This window comes from Hypanus sabinus, chromosome 4 (genome assembly GCF_030144855.1).
Source record: "Hypanus sabinus isolate sHypSab1 chromosome 4, sHypSab1.hap1, whole genome shotgun sequence".
Lineage (NCBI taxonomy): Eukaryota > Metazoa > Chordata > Chondrichthyes > Myliobatiformes > Dasyatidae > Hypanus > Hypanus sabinus.
In genome coordinates, this window is record NC_082709.1 from 130,468,489 (window position 1) to 130,486,024 (window position 17,536).

At 42.0% G+C, this 17,536-nt stretch overlaps 1 protein-coding gene across 2 annotated transcripts in view; it reads right to left on the reverse strand.

Annotated features, from left to right (window-relative positions):
* Positions 1-17,536, reverse strand: part of gk (glycerol kinase) — a 128,744-nt gene that overhangs the window by 68,278 nt on the left and 42,930 nt on the right. The window lies entirely within an intron of this gene.

A 17,536-nucleotide genomic window follows, 5' to 3' on the forward strand; every position in this document is an offset into this window, starting at 1 on the left:
CAGCAATTCACCTGTCAACTTAATTAGCCTGTCAATAGAAGGTCTCTGCTACAACTTCATCTTCATCACTGCTTTCTCCTCCAATATCTTCCTTCTCTGGATGTACAACCATCTGCATAATTTCTGAGTCAGTATAATGATGAACAGTAGGCTCATCCTTATCTATATTCATTCATTCTTCAACATTGTCATCATTGAACCTTGTTGCAAGATTCTTGGCAGCAAGATTAGTTAACTCTTGAGCAAAAGAAAGCAGTTCACATACATCTGTTTTTCCTTGGAAACTCTAAAGCCTGTTAAGTCATTTCTAGTGTCTTCACCAGGTGCAGACTCAAATATTAAACCTGGACATAATCTATGCCAACCATTCTTCAGCGTGGATGGCTCTACAGACCTCCAAGCGTTAGCAGCACAGTAAATCATCTCTTTCATATTAAAATCCTTTATAAATTCCTTTACCGGTCTGCCAGCATTAACTGCACTCAAAAGGCACCTCAAACAGGGAATGGTACTTCGACTTGAGAGAACGTAACATGTCATTGTCCAAGGGTTGAATTAATAACGCATGGTTAGGTGGCAGGAAGATACCAAAAACATTGCTTTTTTAAACCAGGAGTTCTGCTTTCAGGTGTGCCAAACAGTTGTCTAAAACAAGTATCATCTTACAGTCGTGGTGCAGGCCATCAGTCACAGTGAGCTCATGCTTCAGGAACAAAATAGTTTAAGCCATTCTAGTGTGATGCTAGTTGTAATCCATCTGTTTTTGTTACCATGGTAAATTACAGGAAATTGCATCATACCCTTGAAGGCCCTGGGACATAAACTTTTGCCAATGACCAGTAACTTACATCTGTGGGTTACTGCAGCGTTACAGCAGCCTAGCAGTCACACAATCTCTCGATGCCTTATACCGTGTTGGTGATTCTGCATCTGCTGTTGTTAGTGTTCTTCTTGGTGTACATCTCCAATACAAAGTAGTCTCATCAGCATTGTACACCTGCTCGGAGCTTAATTCCACCACCACCCCCAAAAATCGGAGACTAACTTGGCAAACTCATCAACAAACTCTGCTGCTGCTCCCTTGACTGCTGAATGTTTTTCATTACACACTGCACAAAACTGCAAGCCATAACGCTGTTTGAACCGATGAAGTCAGCCTTCACTATAATCACACTCAATCTAGTCCTAGTTCTTCATGAAACACTTTTGCTTGTTCCTTCACCATATCTCCAGATAGTTCAACACCTTCACTTACATGAAGATTAAACCACATTATCAACACTTTATTGAGTTCTAAACTTCTTCTTTCATTGTCTTTCTGTTTCTTTGAGCCACTAATCAGCAAAGAAAAGTGTAGCAGTTTTTCTTTCTATTACTTTATATCGTGCACTAGTGGTCGTCAACCGGTCGATCACGATCGACCAGTCGATCTTTGAGACTTTCCCAGTAGATCTCGAAAAAAGTGAAAAATAAATACACAAATACTGTTGCATTGTGAGCATTATAAAAGTAATATTAATTAGGATAATGGTAATATAGCAATACTCCCGCTACTGAAAGCGGTTTGTAAAGAGAGGTTGTTTCTGGGTTGCGGTGTTTTACTTCTGGTCTTTTCTGCCCGGTTCGCATGCGTGTGACTAAATGATTTAGTAAGGCCGAGGTAGGGGATCTTGGGCTTAAAAAGGTTGGTGACCACTATCGTACACTGTGGAAGAGCCAATGTTGTAACACTCGCACAAGCTTTTCACCGATACACCACTGTCCAGTTTTTTTTCCCCAAGAGTTCAACCTCATCTTTAATGGATAATGTGTGGTGTTTTCACTTCACAGCACGAGGTGCATTTCCTTTACTCACTGGGGACATAATTGGGGCCAAAGAAGAGAAAATAATATTAATAAATGCAGGAAAACAAGGAGGAATCACCTGTCTGTGCTTACAAGAGTGCGCCAACACGTGAACAGATCTAGTGCAACCAAAACAATGCGCAGCAGATTGGTATGGTGGCCTGGGAAATGTGAAATTACAGTTGCGTGGAAAATTTGAAATCAGTGCCAGATTATCGAAGGAGCCGGACTGCAGGTAGTCAGATTAGTGAAGGTTGACCTGTACTTGTCAATTTATTTATTGAGAAATATGATCCAACATTACATGTATTTGTTGGAAAAGTATATGAACCTCTAGGATTATCAGTTAATTTAAAGGGGAAATTAAGAGTCAGGTGTTTCAATTGATGGGATGACAATCAGATGGAAGTGTGGGAGGCCCTGCCCTATTTTAAAATCATAAACATGGTTTTCAAAATCAAAGTCTGATCTTCACCATACAGGTTTTTGGAAGTGTGTCATGCCTCAGTCAAATGAGATTTTTGGGGATCTCAGAAAAAAAAAAGTTGTTGATAGTCACCAGGCTGGAAAAGGATACAAAACCATTTCTAGAGTTTCACCAATCCACAGTCAGGCAAATTGCGTACAAATGGAGGAAATTCAACACTTTTGTTACTCATCCCCCATCCCCCAGGAGTAGTCGACTAACAAAAATCACTCCAAGAGCAAGGCGTGTAATATTCCAGGAGATCACAGAGAACCCCATGGTTACATCCAAAGAGCTACCAGCCTCTTGCATTGGCCAAGGTTAGTGTTCATCAGTTTACCATTAGGAAAACACTGAACAACAATGTGCATGGGAGGATTGCAAGGAGAAAGCTACTACTCCCCAAGGAGAACACGGATGCCTGACTAAAGTTTGCTACAGATCACATGGATGAGCCAGGTTATTGGAAGAATGTTCTGTGGATGGGCAAGGCCCAAATAGAACTTTTTGGTTTAAATGAGAATCATTATGTTTGGCAAAAAGCAAACACTGCATTCTAGCACAAGTATCTCATCCCTTCTGTGAAGCATGGTGGTGGCAATGTTATGGTTTGGACCTGCTTTGCTGCCTTGGGACCAGGACGGCTTGCCATTATTGAATTCGATGAATTCAACTATGAATTCTGAATCCTGAATTGTACTAGCAAATTTTACAGGAAAATGTCAGGATATCCATCCATGACCTGAAGCTCCAGAGAAAGTGGGTCATGCAGCAAGACAATGACCCTAAACACACAAGTCAGTCTACCAAAGAATGGTTAGAGCAGAAGAAATTTCATGTTTTGGAATGGCGAAGTCCCAACCTTAATCCTATAGAAATGCTGTGGAAGGTCCTGAAGCAAGCAGTTCATGTGAGTCCCACCAGCATCCCCGAGTTGAAGCAGTTTTGTAAGGCCTAAAATTCCTCCAAGCTAATGTGCAGGACTGATCAAAAGTTACTGAAAATGTTTGGTTGAAGTTACTGCTATACAAGGGGTCACACCAGTTACTGAAAGCAAAGGTTCACATACTTTTTCCAACAAATACATGTAATATTGGATAATTTTTCTCAATAAATGAAGTATATTAGTGTTATTTAATTGGGTTCTCTATCTAGTTTGAAGACCTGCATGAAGATCTGATCATATTTATGCAGAAATAGAGAAAATCCTAAAGTGTTCACAAACTTTCTATGTGTTCACAAACCACTGTAAAAGAACAATTACAGTCATTGGGAATGGACACAAAGTCATTGGTATCAAGCAGGCACTCAGCACAAGAGGGTAATATACAGTCGGCCCTCCTTACCTGCGGGGGATTGGTTCCGGGACCTCCCCCCGCCCCCCCGCGGATACAAAAAAACAGGGATGCTCAAGTCCCTTATTTAACCTGTCTCAGTGCGGTGGACTTCAGGACCCAGCGGAGCATGTGAAAGGCCCTGCCCTGATGAAAGCTACAATTACTAAGCAACGCAGTGCTTTAATTATTGAAATACATACATTTCTTAAGTGTTTTATATGCATAGAAAGGTAAAATATATACTAAGACAAACGTTTGACTGATTGACGCTAAATAATACCAGCTGCACCTATTCTGACTTAGAGAACTTTTTTTTAATTCCTGATCTGTGGTAACCTATGCACATCCTCCCATATACTTTAAATCATCTGTAGATTACTTATAATACCTAATATAATGTAAATGCTATGTAAGCAGTTGTTATACTATATTGTTTAGGGAATAATGACAAGAAAAAAAGGCTATACATGCTCAAACAAGTGTTGGAGAGAGAACTTCCAGGTTTTCCCGATCCACGGTTGGTTGAATCCATGCATACAGAACCCGCAGATGAGGGCTGAGGGCTGACTGTACATTGCAAAATGATTTCATTCCTGTTTAGTATTCAATTTTCCAAAAAAATAGATACTCTGAAAAGTTGTTTTAGTTGCTCTTGCCTTACCATTTGCTGCTTTTAAAAAAAAACTTAGTAAGGTTAATGGATAGTTATACTTGAAGATATACTGAACAAAGTAAGTGATCTTGTAGCTCAGTTAGAGATTGATAGGTATGACATTGTGGGCATCAGAGTTGTGGCTGAAAGAAGATCATTGCTAGGAGCTTAACATCTAATGATATGTCTTGTATCAGACAGACAGGCAGATAGAATGGGATGGCTCGATATTAAAAAAAAATAAAAGAAATCCTTAGAGAGACAAAGGATTGGAAGTAGTAAATTCCTTGTGGGTATAGTTAAGAAACTGCAATGGTAAAAATACCCTGATGGGAGTTACTGTATACACAGGCCCTCTAACAGTAGTCCAGATGTGAGCTACAAATTGCAAATGAGAGATACAAAACACATGTAATAAGAGCAATGTTGCGATAGTCATTGAAGACTTAACTATGCAAGTAGACGGAGAAAGCCAGCAGATGCTGGATCCCAAGAGAATGTCATCAAGGTGGCTTTTTAGAATAGGTTGTGATTGAGCCTACTAGAGGAAAGGGGCAGAATTAAATATAGTTGCTGTTACTAAGGAGAAGGTGCCTCAGAAACTGAAAGGTCTGAAGGTAATCAGTCACAGATCAGATGCACCACACCCCAGGTTCTGAAAGAAGCAGCTGAAGAGATATGGAAGCATTAGAAATGATATTTAAAGAATCACTAGATTCTGGAATGTTTCTGGAGGACTGGAAAATTGCTAATGTCACTATTCTTTGAGAAGGAAGGGAGGCAGAAGAAAGGAAGCTATAGGCCAGTTAGCCTAACTTCTGTGGTTGGGAAAGTGTTGCAGTCCACTATTAAGGATGAGGTTTCAGGGTAATTGGAGGGGTGTGATAATGTTCAAAAGTTCAGAATAAATTTCTTAACAAAATACATGTACTTCACCATATAAAACACTGAGCTTAATTTTTCTGTTAGCATGCTCAGAAACTTCAAGAAACAATTGAATCAATTAATGACTGCACTCAACAGGATGGGCAGACCACCAGTGTGCAAAAGACAACAAAATGTCCAAATAAAAGAAAAAGGAAATAACTAAATAAGCAAGAAAGCAATAAATATTGAGACCATGCACTGAAGAGTCTTGAAAGCATGTTCTTAGGTTATGGGAACAGTTCTGTGATGAGGTGAGTGAAGTCGAGTGAAGATTGATACATCCTGTAAGACATCAGCCTGGTCAGATGCAGTGGTCTCTTGGGGGCCAACCAAAGTTTTATACTTCCTTTTTTAAAAAAATCATTCTTATGATCGCAAGACAATACAGGACTCCAAGTACATCTGGTACTGCAGGTTTACCCCATCAGTGAGCTGCTTGTTGGTGGAGGAGCTGGACTTGGTGCTGTGTTGCTGTCTGCTAAAGGAGGGTATCAGACTTTGTATCCAGGGTAGATCCTCTGAAGTAATAATATTCAGGAATTTAAAGTAGCTGACTCTCTCCACCTCTAACCCATGAGAACTGGCTCTGGACCTCCACTTTCCTCCTCCATGAAGTCAATAATTAGCTCCTTTGTCTTGCTGACATTGCTGATGACACCATTGTTGGCGGAATTAAAGGTAGTGATAAATCAGCATATAGGAGGAAGATTAAAAATCAGGCTAAGTGGTGCCATTACAATAATCTCTCAGTCAAACTTAAAAATGGCCTGGGAGCTGTACTTAGCCTCACAGTCATAAGCATAAAGCAAGTAGAACAGGGGGCTAAGCACACAGCCTTGTGGTGCACTTGTGCTGTTAAAGACCAAAGAAACAGTAGGCTGAAGTAGGCTAAAGTCAGCATGGTTTCTTTGAGGGAACATCTTGCCTGATAAATCTGTTGGGATTAACAGGCAGGATAGACAAAGAAGAGTCAGTGGATGCTGTTTACTTGGATTTTCAGAAGGCCTTTGATAAGGTGGCACATATGTAGCTGCTCAACAAGATAAGAGCCTTTGGTATTACAGGAAAGAAACTAGCATGGAAAGAAGATTGGCTGACTGGCAGGAGGCAAAGAGTGGAAATAAAGGGGGCCAAATGTGGTTGGCAGCTAGTGGCTAATAGCATTCTGTAGGGGTCAGTATTGGGACAACTTCTTTTCATATTGTATATCAATGATTTGAATGATGCAATTGAATGTCTTGTGGCCGAGCTTGCAGATGATACAAAGACATGTGGAATGGCAGGCAGTGATGAAGTAGTAGTGAGTCTGCAGAAGGACTTGAATTGAGAGAATAGGAGAAAAGTGGCAGATGGAATATAGTGTAGGGATGTGTATGGTGATACACTTTGGAAGGAATAAGGGCATAGACCATTTTCTAAATGGGAGAAAATCCAAAAATCAGAAGTGCAAAGGGACTTGCGAGTCCTTGTGCAGGGTTCCTTAAAGCACACCTTCCCAGGTTGAGTGAGTGGTAAGGAAGGCAAATAATATATTAGTATTCATTTTGAGGTGACTACAATACAGGAGCAAGGATATGATACTGATACTTTATAAGGCATTGGTCAGAGCATAATTGGAGCATTGTGAGCAGTTTTGGGCTCCTTATCTAAAGAAACGATGTGCTGGCATTACAGGGGGTCCAGGGGAGGCTCACAAGAGTGATTCTGGAAATGAAAGGGTTAATATATGAGAAGAGTTTGATGTTTCTGGACCTATACTTGCTGTGTGGAATCGCATTAAAACCTATAAAATATGAAAGCCCTAAATAGAGTGGATTATGGAGAAAATGTCTCCTAGAGTTGGAGAGTCTAGGACCAGAAGGCATAGCCTCAGAATAGAAAAATGATCAGAGATGAAAATTTCTTTTGCCACAGACAGCTCTGAAGACCAAGTCAGTGACTATATTTAAAGCAGAGGTTGATAGGTTCTGATTCGACAGCACGTAAAGGGTTATGGACGAAAGGAACAAAATGGGATTGAAGGAATAATAAATCAGCCATGATGGAATGGTGGATCAGAGTCGCTGGGCCAAGTGTCCTTATTCTGTTCCTACATACCATGGTCTTAAGAATAAAAAAAGCAGACAGTTGTACAAAGTTCAACAAGAGCTGAGAACAGCAAGTCTGCAAAATAAAGTCAAGTGATTAAAATATCACAATATAAAACTCGACAAAGAACATTTCAGAACTTTGACCCTCTTGTCAATCAACCAGGCTACCCCCCCCCCCCCCCACCCCCCGCCGACTTGGCTTGATATCCATTATGATTGTGAGACAGGGATGTTAGTCTTCCAAATTTCAAAGTTTTCTGAGAGAAGACTGCTATGGCCCCCCTGCACAATGGGAGTTTTGTAAATAGCCCAAACGCTACTTTTACAATTATGCTCCTTTGATTTGAACTTTAACTGATCCTCATTACTTCCTTTTCCACAAAGTTTATCTTCCTGATCAAATATTTTAGTTATGTCACCCCTTTGTTTGCCATATGTATGACAATTGGAGTCTTCCCTCATTTGCACATCTCTTCAGACTTGGGACAATTACCGTAGATTCCAGACTACAGAGCGCACCTGATTAAAAGCCACACGCTCTAATTTTAGAAAGAAAATCAATTTTGTACTTGTACAGGCCGCACCGGATTTTAAGCCGCAGGTGTCCCACGTTGTAATATGAGATATTTACACAGAAAGATATTACACGTGAGGATTTTTTAAACTTTTAATTAAATCCGTATGGTAACATAAACAAATACATATTGCAAATGCTTTTTTTTTTCCGAACAGTGCCTGTAACACAGCTACTTTTAAATATACATACGTATCGGTAACACACAAATTACATTGTGTATACTTTTTTACTGAACAGTGCACGAACAACATTCCAATATCTCCTAACGACTGTTAAAAAAAAATATATACTGCAGCCTACCAGGAAAAGTTATTGATCGCCTTCTTCATCTTCCTCCTGCGCACTAAAACCATCAAAGTCCTCTTCTTCAGTGTCCGAATTGAACAACCTCAGGATCTCGTCACTCACTTCAGTCTCTTCGTTGTCGCTCTCACTTGAGCGCACGCGGTCCTCTTCATCACGCAGCAGTCCAGCCTTTCGAAACCCATTGGTGATGGTGGATGTTGTGACACGGCTCCACACATTTAGGATCCACTGGCAGACTTGAGTTAAAGATGCTCTTCGCATGCGTCCTGTTTTGGTAAAGGATTTCTCGCCGCTCGTCATCCAAGCCTCCCACTCAACGCGCAGCGCCACTTTAAATGCCCGGTTCACGCTGATGTCCAGTGGCTGCAAATACTTTGTGGTGCCCCCAGTAATCACAGCTGGAATTGAGTTTGTACTCTTGATGGCAGCTTTCACTGAATCTGTTATATGGGCCCTCATGCTGTCCATAACGAGCAATGCTTTTTTTCTGTGAAAAAATCCCCCTGGTCGCTTGGCGTAGCACTCTCTCAGCCAATCCTTCATTAGACTCTCCGTCATCCAACCTTTCTTATTGACTTTCACCATGATTTCTTTTGGGAATTTTTCCTTTGGCATTGTCAGCCGCTTAAAAATCGCCATCAGTGGAAGCTTTAGTCCGGATGCTGTGCAGCTCAGAACACAAGTAAAATGCGTTCTCTCATGGCCACTTGTTTTCAGTGTGATGGACGAGTCACCTTTTTTATTAACAGTCCGAGTGAGAGGCAGGTCAAACGTCAAAGGTACTTCATCCATATTTATGATATCATCTGGCCCGATGGAATTCTCCGCTATCTTTGTTTGAGTGAATGTGTGGAGTTAGCAAGCTTTTCCTCGTGGTTGGGAGGGAGCTGCTGACACAGAGTCGTGCGTACCCTGACGGACAGGCCTTTTCGTCTCATAAATCGAAAACACCACGATGGCCTACCTCAAATCTTCGATTTTCATTTTGGTGGCGATTGCTTTAGCCTTCAGTCTGATCTGCACGGTGGAAACACCGCGGCCACCTGCTCTTTGTGTGTTAACCCAGTCTTCAAGAAAGTTTTCAAGTTCGGGCCATCTGCTATGATTACCTCTGAAAGCTTTTGTCGTCTTTTTGCATTGACTCAGTACTTCACGCTGGCATCAACACCGTCTCACCATCGATTCATTTATGCCAAGATTATGTGCAGCAGCTCGATTTCCTTCTTCAACCGCCAGATTGATCACCTTTAACTTAAAAGCTGCATCATATGCTTTTCTTCGAGTGTTTTCCATGTTGATGAGGGCGAGTACAAATGACTGATTTACAATAATTTAATTGTGAAAGTGCGCTTGATTTATCATACAATTTCATTGGACCTCTGTGAACTACTCATCAATTTTATTGGTCTACTGTTACGAGGCAAAATGTTTTTGGCGGCATGAAAAAAAAACATGCATTAGCCGCACCGTAGTATAGGCCGCAGTGCTCAAAGCGTGGGAAAAAAGTAGCGGCTTATGTCCAGAATTTACGGTAAGTTAATTTACATCATACCATTTCAAGACCAATAAATGCTTCTAAAGTATGATGACATTGAGAATTGAACCACCTAATATTCTAAATGTGGTTTAATCACCATGCCCTCTTTTCATTGTAGATGAGTGCTTGACAATTCAAACAACGAGTGCTTGAAAACACTCATCGTTTCAGGAGCAGCTTCTTCCCCACTCCATTTGATTTTCATCTGGACCATGAACACTTCGCTAATCCTCTTTTGCACTGCTTATTTTATTGTAACCTGCAGTAATTTTTTTTAATGTCTTGTACTGCTGCAACAAAGCAACAACAAATTCAACTGCGCATGTCAGAATGATTCTGATCATTTTTCATGCAAATAACATAATCTTTACTCCATGGAATTTCAAGGCACTGTACATTAAATTTAATTTTAAAATTACAAGGGTGAAAGTCAACAGAAAAATCGGGGCAGTAGTTTGTTATTAAAGGTCTCCAGCATGCTTAGTAGCTTGAACATGAAAACATGGGTGCCTTGAATGTGTTTCCAAGGGTGATAGTGTGAGCAAATATAATTGAGGCATTTAAAATTAGCACATGAGGAGAATGAAGGGATAGGGACTTCTGTAGACCGAAGGAGCTAGTTTGGTTAGGCTTTTAATTACTCATTTAATTAGTTCAGCACAACACTGTGGGCTTCATGGCCTAATCCTGTACTGCAGTGTTCCATGTTTGTCCAAATCAGATTGGGGAATTTAGCAGACAAAGCCAGGATCTTGGTACCAATACACCTATTAGTACAATGAGGGGAAAAATGCAAAGCTCTGTGCTACTACAGGAACTGTGCCAGACCTGTAGAACCTCCAACATGCAAGCCATGTCACAATGAAGCTTGGAATATTTTCTGCATCAACCCAGATCTCAGCAAGGAGTTTTCCCTCTCGAAAAACAATATAGATTGACTACTGATTTAGTCAACCTTAAACACAGGAACCATGCTTCCAGAGGCAGGCAAGAATATCGCTGTCCTCTACGGTACAATTGCATACAAGCAAACACTGAAACAGACAACTGTTCAGATCTCAAGCCTGTCCTTGCTAAATTGCATGCACTTGCCTTTACGTCACTTCTATTTATATGCCATCTGCAACAGAACCAGGCACCAAAGGCGAGAACAAAGAGGTGGCTATGGAAGGTGGAGTAGCTGCTATGGGATTACTTCCAGTCAGTGGGTCATAGAAACAGAAAACCTACAGTACAATACAGGCCCTTCTGCCCACAAAGCTGTGCGGAACATGAGCTTAATTTAGAAATTAATTAGGGTTACACATAGCTCTCCATTTTTCTAAGCCCCATGTACCTGTCCAGAAGTCTCTTAAAAGACCCTATAGTATCTGCCTCCACCACTATCACCGGTAGCCCACTCCACACACTCGCCACTCTTTTAAAAAAATACTTACCCCTGACATCTCCTCGGTACCTACTTCCAAACACCTTAAAACTGTGCCCTCACATGTTAGCCATTCCAGCCCTGGGAAAAAGCCTCTGGGTATCCACACGATCAATGCCTCTCATCATCTTATACACCTCTATCAGGACACCTCTCATCCTCCTTCACTCCAAGGAGTAAAGGCCAAGTTCACTCAACCTATTCTCATAAGGCATGCTCCCCAATTCAGGCAACATCCTTCTAAATCTCCTCTGCACCCTGTTGTATGGTTTCCACATCCTTCCTAGAGTGAGGCAACCAGAAATGAGCACAGTACTCCAAATGGGGTCTGACCAGGTCCTATATAGCTGCAACATTACCTCTCAGGTCATGTTCAAGAACTCAGAGGACCATAACAAATAAGTTGTGGACAAGCATGTACCCACAAATTCATTTAGTCTTTCACAAGCCCTGGATGAACCAACACATTTGCAATTTGCTGGGGGCGAGATTGGTGGCATGCAGGTCTGGTGACCCAGCAAATACAAAGTCTCAAATGCAAAGTGACAATTCTGGACCCAACTTGAAACAGTGGATGCTGGACAGGTGTGGTGGGACTTCAATGCCATCACCTCTTACAAAGCAAAACCAAGCAAAATGTGACAAACAAGAGTTTCACTCCCAGTTGAGCTCAATGCCTTTTTTTGTTCTTTGACTGACAACACATGGAAGCACCTTCAAACACTTACAGCCCCTGACGATGCTGTGAGTTTTGTCTGAGGCTGACGTGAGAGCATCATTCAGGAGGGTGAACCCTCAGAAAGCAGCTGGCTCGGATGATGTACCTGGCCGAGTAGTGAAGACCTGTACTGAACAACAGGCTGGAGTGTTTACGGACATCTTTAACCTTACTTCTGCAGTTAGAAGTACCCTCTTGCTTCAATCATACTGATGCCCAACAAGAATGCGGTAATCTGCTTCCATGACTATTGTCCATTAGTACTTAGTGTACATCCACTGTGATTAAGTGCTTTGAGATGTTGGTCATAAAGCACATTGACTCCTACCCAAGGAGTGGCTTGGATACACTCCAATTTACCTGCTGTCACAACAGGTCAAAAGCAGATGCCATCTCATTAGCTCTTCACTAACTCTGGAACATCTGGACAGTGAAAATGCATACATCAAGATACTCTTTATTGATTACAGCTCAGCAAAACTAACCAGCAAGCCCCAAGACCCAGGCCTCCATCTCATGCAACTAGCCCTTTGATTTCCTCACTTGCAGACTCCAGTCTTTACAAATCGGAAATGGCATCTCCTCCACAGGCTACGTCCACACTAGACCAGATAATTTTGAAAAAGCTGGTTTCGAGTAAAAACGATAGGCATCCACAATAGGCATTTTTGAAAATACTTTTGTCCACATTAAAACAGATATTTCGGCGAATCTCCTCCTACTGCGCATGTGCAGGACACATCTACCGAAAACAAGCGACACGTTTGGTGCCGAATCTCGCCATGAAAGACTTGGTGCATGTTTGTTCAGTTACAGACTAGAAAAACTTAGACGGACAGCTGTTGGCTCTCACGCAGGAGGACTTAAAACTAAAAAAACAAATACTGGAGCGTATGGAGGCAACTGACAGGGAGTTCACAGACAGTATGACCCGGCTGACGACGAACGTTGAAAAAAATGACGAACTCTGTTGCATTAATAAAGCACCTTGTTAAATGTATAAAACATGTCTGCATCCATATTATCTTGCTTTTCCATACAATGTTACATTAGGCTTTTTACACATCTATTGTCAGAGAAGTAGTTGCTTAAATAGGTAAAGCACCTTCATACGAGCAAGAACAGAAAACAGGGCAAAGTGAGTATACTCATTTATTCAGTAAGTTATGGGTCAAAGTATTTGGTGAGTACATTTCTAACTCTTCTGGCCTCAGTCTCATTGCCGTCTGTTCTGAAATTGTTAGTTTGTGTTCAAGAAAACAATGAAACGGAGTGCTGCTGTCACCATCTGTTCCACCATTTCATGATAGTGTTTTTAGATTTCTCCGGTTACCCTGTCCACACTGCTCCAACCAATCCGGCATTTTCAAAATTACACACTCTGGAGGGTGATCTAGAAAAGCTCAATTTTTGGGGGATGAAAACACCGTTTTAGTGTGGACGGAGGATCAAAATGAAGAGAAAAAGCTTCAGTTACAGATTTATCCTGTCTAGTGTGTACGTAGCCACACAGGTGCACCACAAAGCTGTGTGATTAGAACTCCTGCTCTACTTGCTTTACTTATGACAGGCCAAGTACAGCTACAATCCCATATTTAAGATTGCTGACAACACTACTGTATTAGCCCAAGAGTGGTGACAATTCAGCATATAGGAGGGAAACTGAAAAATGATTGATTGGTACCACAACAACCACCACCACCCCTCACTCAATACCAGCAAAACCAAAGCAAGTTGGATACACGAACCAGTCCTCATTAGGGGATTGGAGGTGAAGAGGGTCAGTAACTTTACATTAGTTGCTGCTATCATATCAGAAGATCTGGTCTGGGACCAGACTACAAGTGCCATTTCAAAAGGCATGGCAGCACCTCTACTTTCTTAAAAGTTTACTCAGATTCAGCATGACATATAAAACTTTGACAAACATCCAAAGATGCACAGTGGAGAGTAACCTGACTGGTTGCATCACAGCCTGATACGGAAACACCAATGTTCAAGTAGGAAAAGCCTCCAAAATGCAATGGATACAGTCCAGTTCATTAGAAGGCAAGCCTTCCCTACCACTGACCACAAGAAGCCACAAGTAAAAAACATCCATCATCAAGAGCACCCACCATTTAGCCCTGCTCTTCTCACTGCTGCCATCAGGAAGTGTAGGAGCCTTAGGTTCCACACCACCAGGTACAGCAATAGTTATTACCCTTCAAACATCAGGTTCCTGAACCAGCATGGATAACTTCACTCACCACAACACAACCTCTGCACAGACTCAAGGACTCAACACTGAGAACATGAGTTGTAATTTATTTACACAGCTCATCTTTTGCACATGGATTGCTTGTCAGTCTTGTGTAGTCCTTAATTGATTCTATTGTATTTCTTTGTTCTACTGTGAATACCTGCAAGAAAATGAATCTCAGGGATATATATAGTGACGTATACATACTTAGATAATACATTTACTTTGAACTTTAGAGTGCAGCACCTCACACTTATTCAGAATCAACTTCATCTGATAGCTTGTTATGGAAACTATGATGTTGTTGGGATAACAGAGACATGGCTGCAGGGAGATCAGACCTGGGAAATGAATGTACAAGGGTATACATGCTATCATAGGGACAGAAATGTGGGCAGAGGGGGTGGGGTGGCCCTGTTGGTGAGGAATGAGATTGAGTCCTTTGCAAGGGGGGGGGGGGACATAGGGTCAGGAGCAGTAGAGTCTGTGTGGATAGAACTGAGGAACAGTAAGGGCAAAAGGACCGAAATGGTTGTTGTCTACAGGCCACCAAACAGTAGCATGGATATTGGGTACAAGTTGAATAGGGATTTAACATTGGCATGTGGCAAAGGTAATGTTGCAGTAGTTATGGGGGATTTCAACATGCAGGTGAACTGGGAGAATCAGGTTGGTGCTGGACCACAGGATAGGGAGTTTGTAGAGTGCCTACGGGATGCATTCTTGGGCAAGCTTGTACGAGAGCCGACCAGGGACAAGACTATTCTGGATTTAGTGTTATGTAATGAACAGGATTTGATAAGCGATCTTGCAGTAAAGGAGCCATTACTACACAATATAAACTTTTATCTGCAATTTGAGAAGGATAAGGGCAGCTCGGAGGTGTTGGTGTTGCAGATGAACAGGGGAAACTATGGAGCCATGAGGGAGGAGCTGGCCAAAGTTGACTGGATGGATAGCCTAGCAGAAAAGATAGTGGAACAGCAATGGCAGGTATTCTTGGGGATAATGCACAAGGTGCAAAATCAGTTCATCCCTCAGAGAAGGAAGGATTCAAAGGGGGGAAAGGGGCCACAGTGGTTGACAAAGGAAGTCAGATTGCATAGCATTTAAAAAAAAGGAAATATGACAGAGCTAAGGTGAGTGGGAGGACAGATGATTGGGAAGTTTTTAAGGAACAACAGAACTTAACTAAAAAGACAATACGGGCAGCAAAAATGAGGTACGAACGCAAGCTAGCCAGGAATGTAAAGGAAGATAGCAAAAGCTTTTTTAGGTATGTGAAGAGAAAGAAGATAGTCAAGATCAATGTTGGGCCCTTGAAGAATGAATTGGGTGAAATTACTATGGGAAACAAAAATGGCAGAAGAATTTAATGAGCTCTTTAGATCTGTTTTCACTAAGGAAGACATAAGCCATCTCCCAGATGTATGGATGGGCCAAGGACATAGGGTAACAGAGGAAATGAAACAGATTGACATTAGGAAGGAAACAGTGATGAGAAGACTGGTGGGACTGAAGGCTGACAAATCCCCAGGTCCAGATGGTTTGCACCCTAGAGTGCTAAAGGAGGTGGCCCTTGAAATTGTGGATGCATTGGTAATCATTTTCGAATGTTCCTTAGATTCAGGATCAGTTTCGGAGGATTGGAGAATGGCTAATGTCATCCCACTTTTTAAGAAAGGAGGGAGGGAGAAAACAGAGAACTATCGACCTGTCAGACTGACATCAGTGGTGGGAAAGATGCTAGAGTCCATTATCAAGGATGAAATAGTGGCATATCTAGATAGCAGTGATAGGATTGGGCCGAGCCGGCATGGATTTACCAAGGGTAAATCATGCTTGACTAATCGGTTGGAGTTTTTCGAGGATGTAACCAGGAAGTTAGACAAGGGAGATCCAGTGGATGTAGTGTACCTCGATTTTCAGAAGGCATTTGATAAGGTCCCACATAGAAGATTGGTGGGTAAAACCAAAGTTCAGGGCATCGGGGGGAAGGCATTGACATGGATAGAAAACTGGTTGGCAGATAGAAAGCAAAGGGTAGCGGTGAATGGGTGTTTCTCGGAATGGCAGGTGGTGACTAGTGGGGTGCCACAGGGCTCGGTATTGGGACCACAGCTGTTTACCATTTATGTTAACGATTTGGATGAAGGCATAAAAAATAACATTAGCAAATTTGCTGATGACACTAAGCTGGGTGGCAGTGTGACATGTAATGAGGATGTTAGGAAAATTCAGGGTGACATGGATAGGCTGGGTGAGTGGGCAGATACTTGGCAGATGGCATTTAATGTGAAGAAGTGTGAGGTTATCCACTTTGGGAGTAAGAACAGGAAGGCAGATTATTATCTGAATGGTGTAGAATTGGGTAAGGGAGAAATACAAAGAGATCTCGGAGTCCTTGTTCATCAGTCACTGAAGGTGAATGAGCAAGTGCATCAGGCAGTGAAGAAGGCTAATAGAATGTTGGCCTTTATTACAAAGGGAATTGAGTAAAAGAGCAAGGAAATCCTCTTGCATTTGTACAGAGCCCTGGTGAGACCACACCTGGAGTATTGTGTACAGTTTTGGTCTCCAGGGTTAAGGAAGGTCATCCTGGCTGTAGAGGAAGTGCAGCATAGATTCATGAGGTTAATTCCTGGGATGTCTGGACTGTCTTACGCAGAAAGGTTAGAGCGACTGGGCTTGTACATGCTGGAATTAAGGAGATTGAGAGGCAATCTGATTGAAACATAAGATTATTAAGGGATTGGACAAGATAGAGGCAGGACATATGTTCCAGATGCTGGGAGAGTCCAGTACCAGAGGGCATGGTTTGAGAATAAGGGGTAGGTCATTTAGGACAGAGTTAAGGAAAAACTTCTTCTCCCAGAGAGTTGGGGGGAGGTCTGGAATGTACTGCCTCGGAAGGTAGTGGAGGCCAATTCTCTGGATGCTTTCAAGAAGGATCTAGATAGGTATCTTATGCATAAGGGAATCAAGGGATATGGGGACAAGGCAGGAACCGGGTATTGATAGTGATTGATCAGCCATGATCTCAAAATGGCGGTGCAGGCTTGAAGGGCCGAATGGTCTACTTCTGCACCTATTGTCTATTGAAACACCAATGCCCTTCAAGCTGAAAATCTTACAAATAGTAGTAGATATGGCCCAGTCCCTCACAAGTAAAGCTCTCCCCACCACCGAGCACATCTACATGAAACACTGTCACAGGAAAGCAGCATGCATCAGCAGGAACCCCCACCATCCAGGTCAGGCTCTCTTCTTACACCTACCATCAGGAAAGTGGTAAAGAGCCTCAGGACTAACATCAAGTTCTGGAACAGTTATTATCTCTTGGCCATTAGGTTCTTGAACCAAAAGGGAATAACTGTACTCAATTTCACTCGTCCCATCACTGAAATATTCCC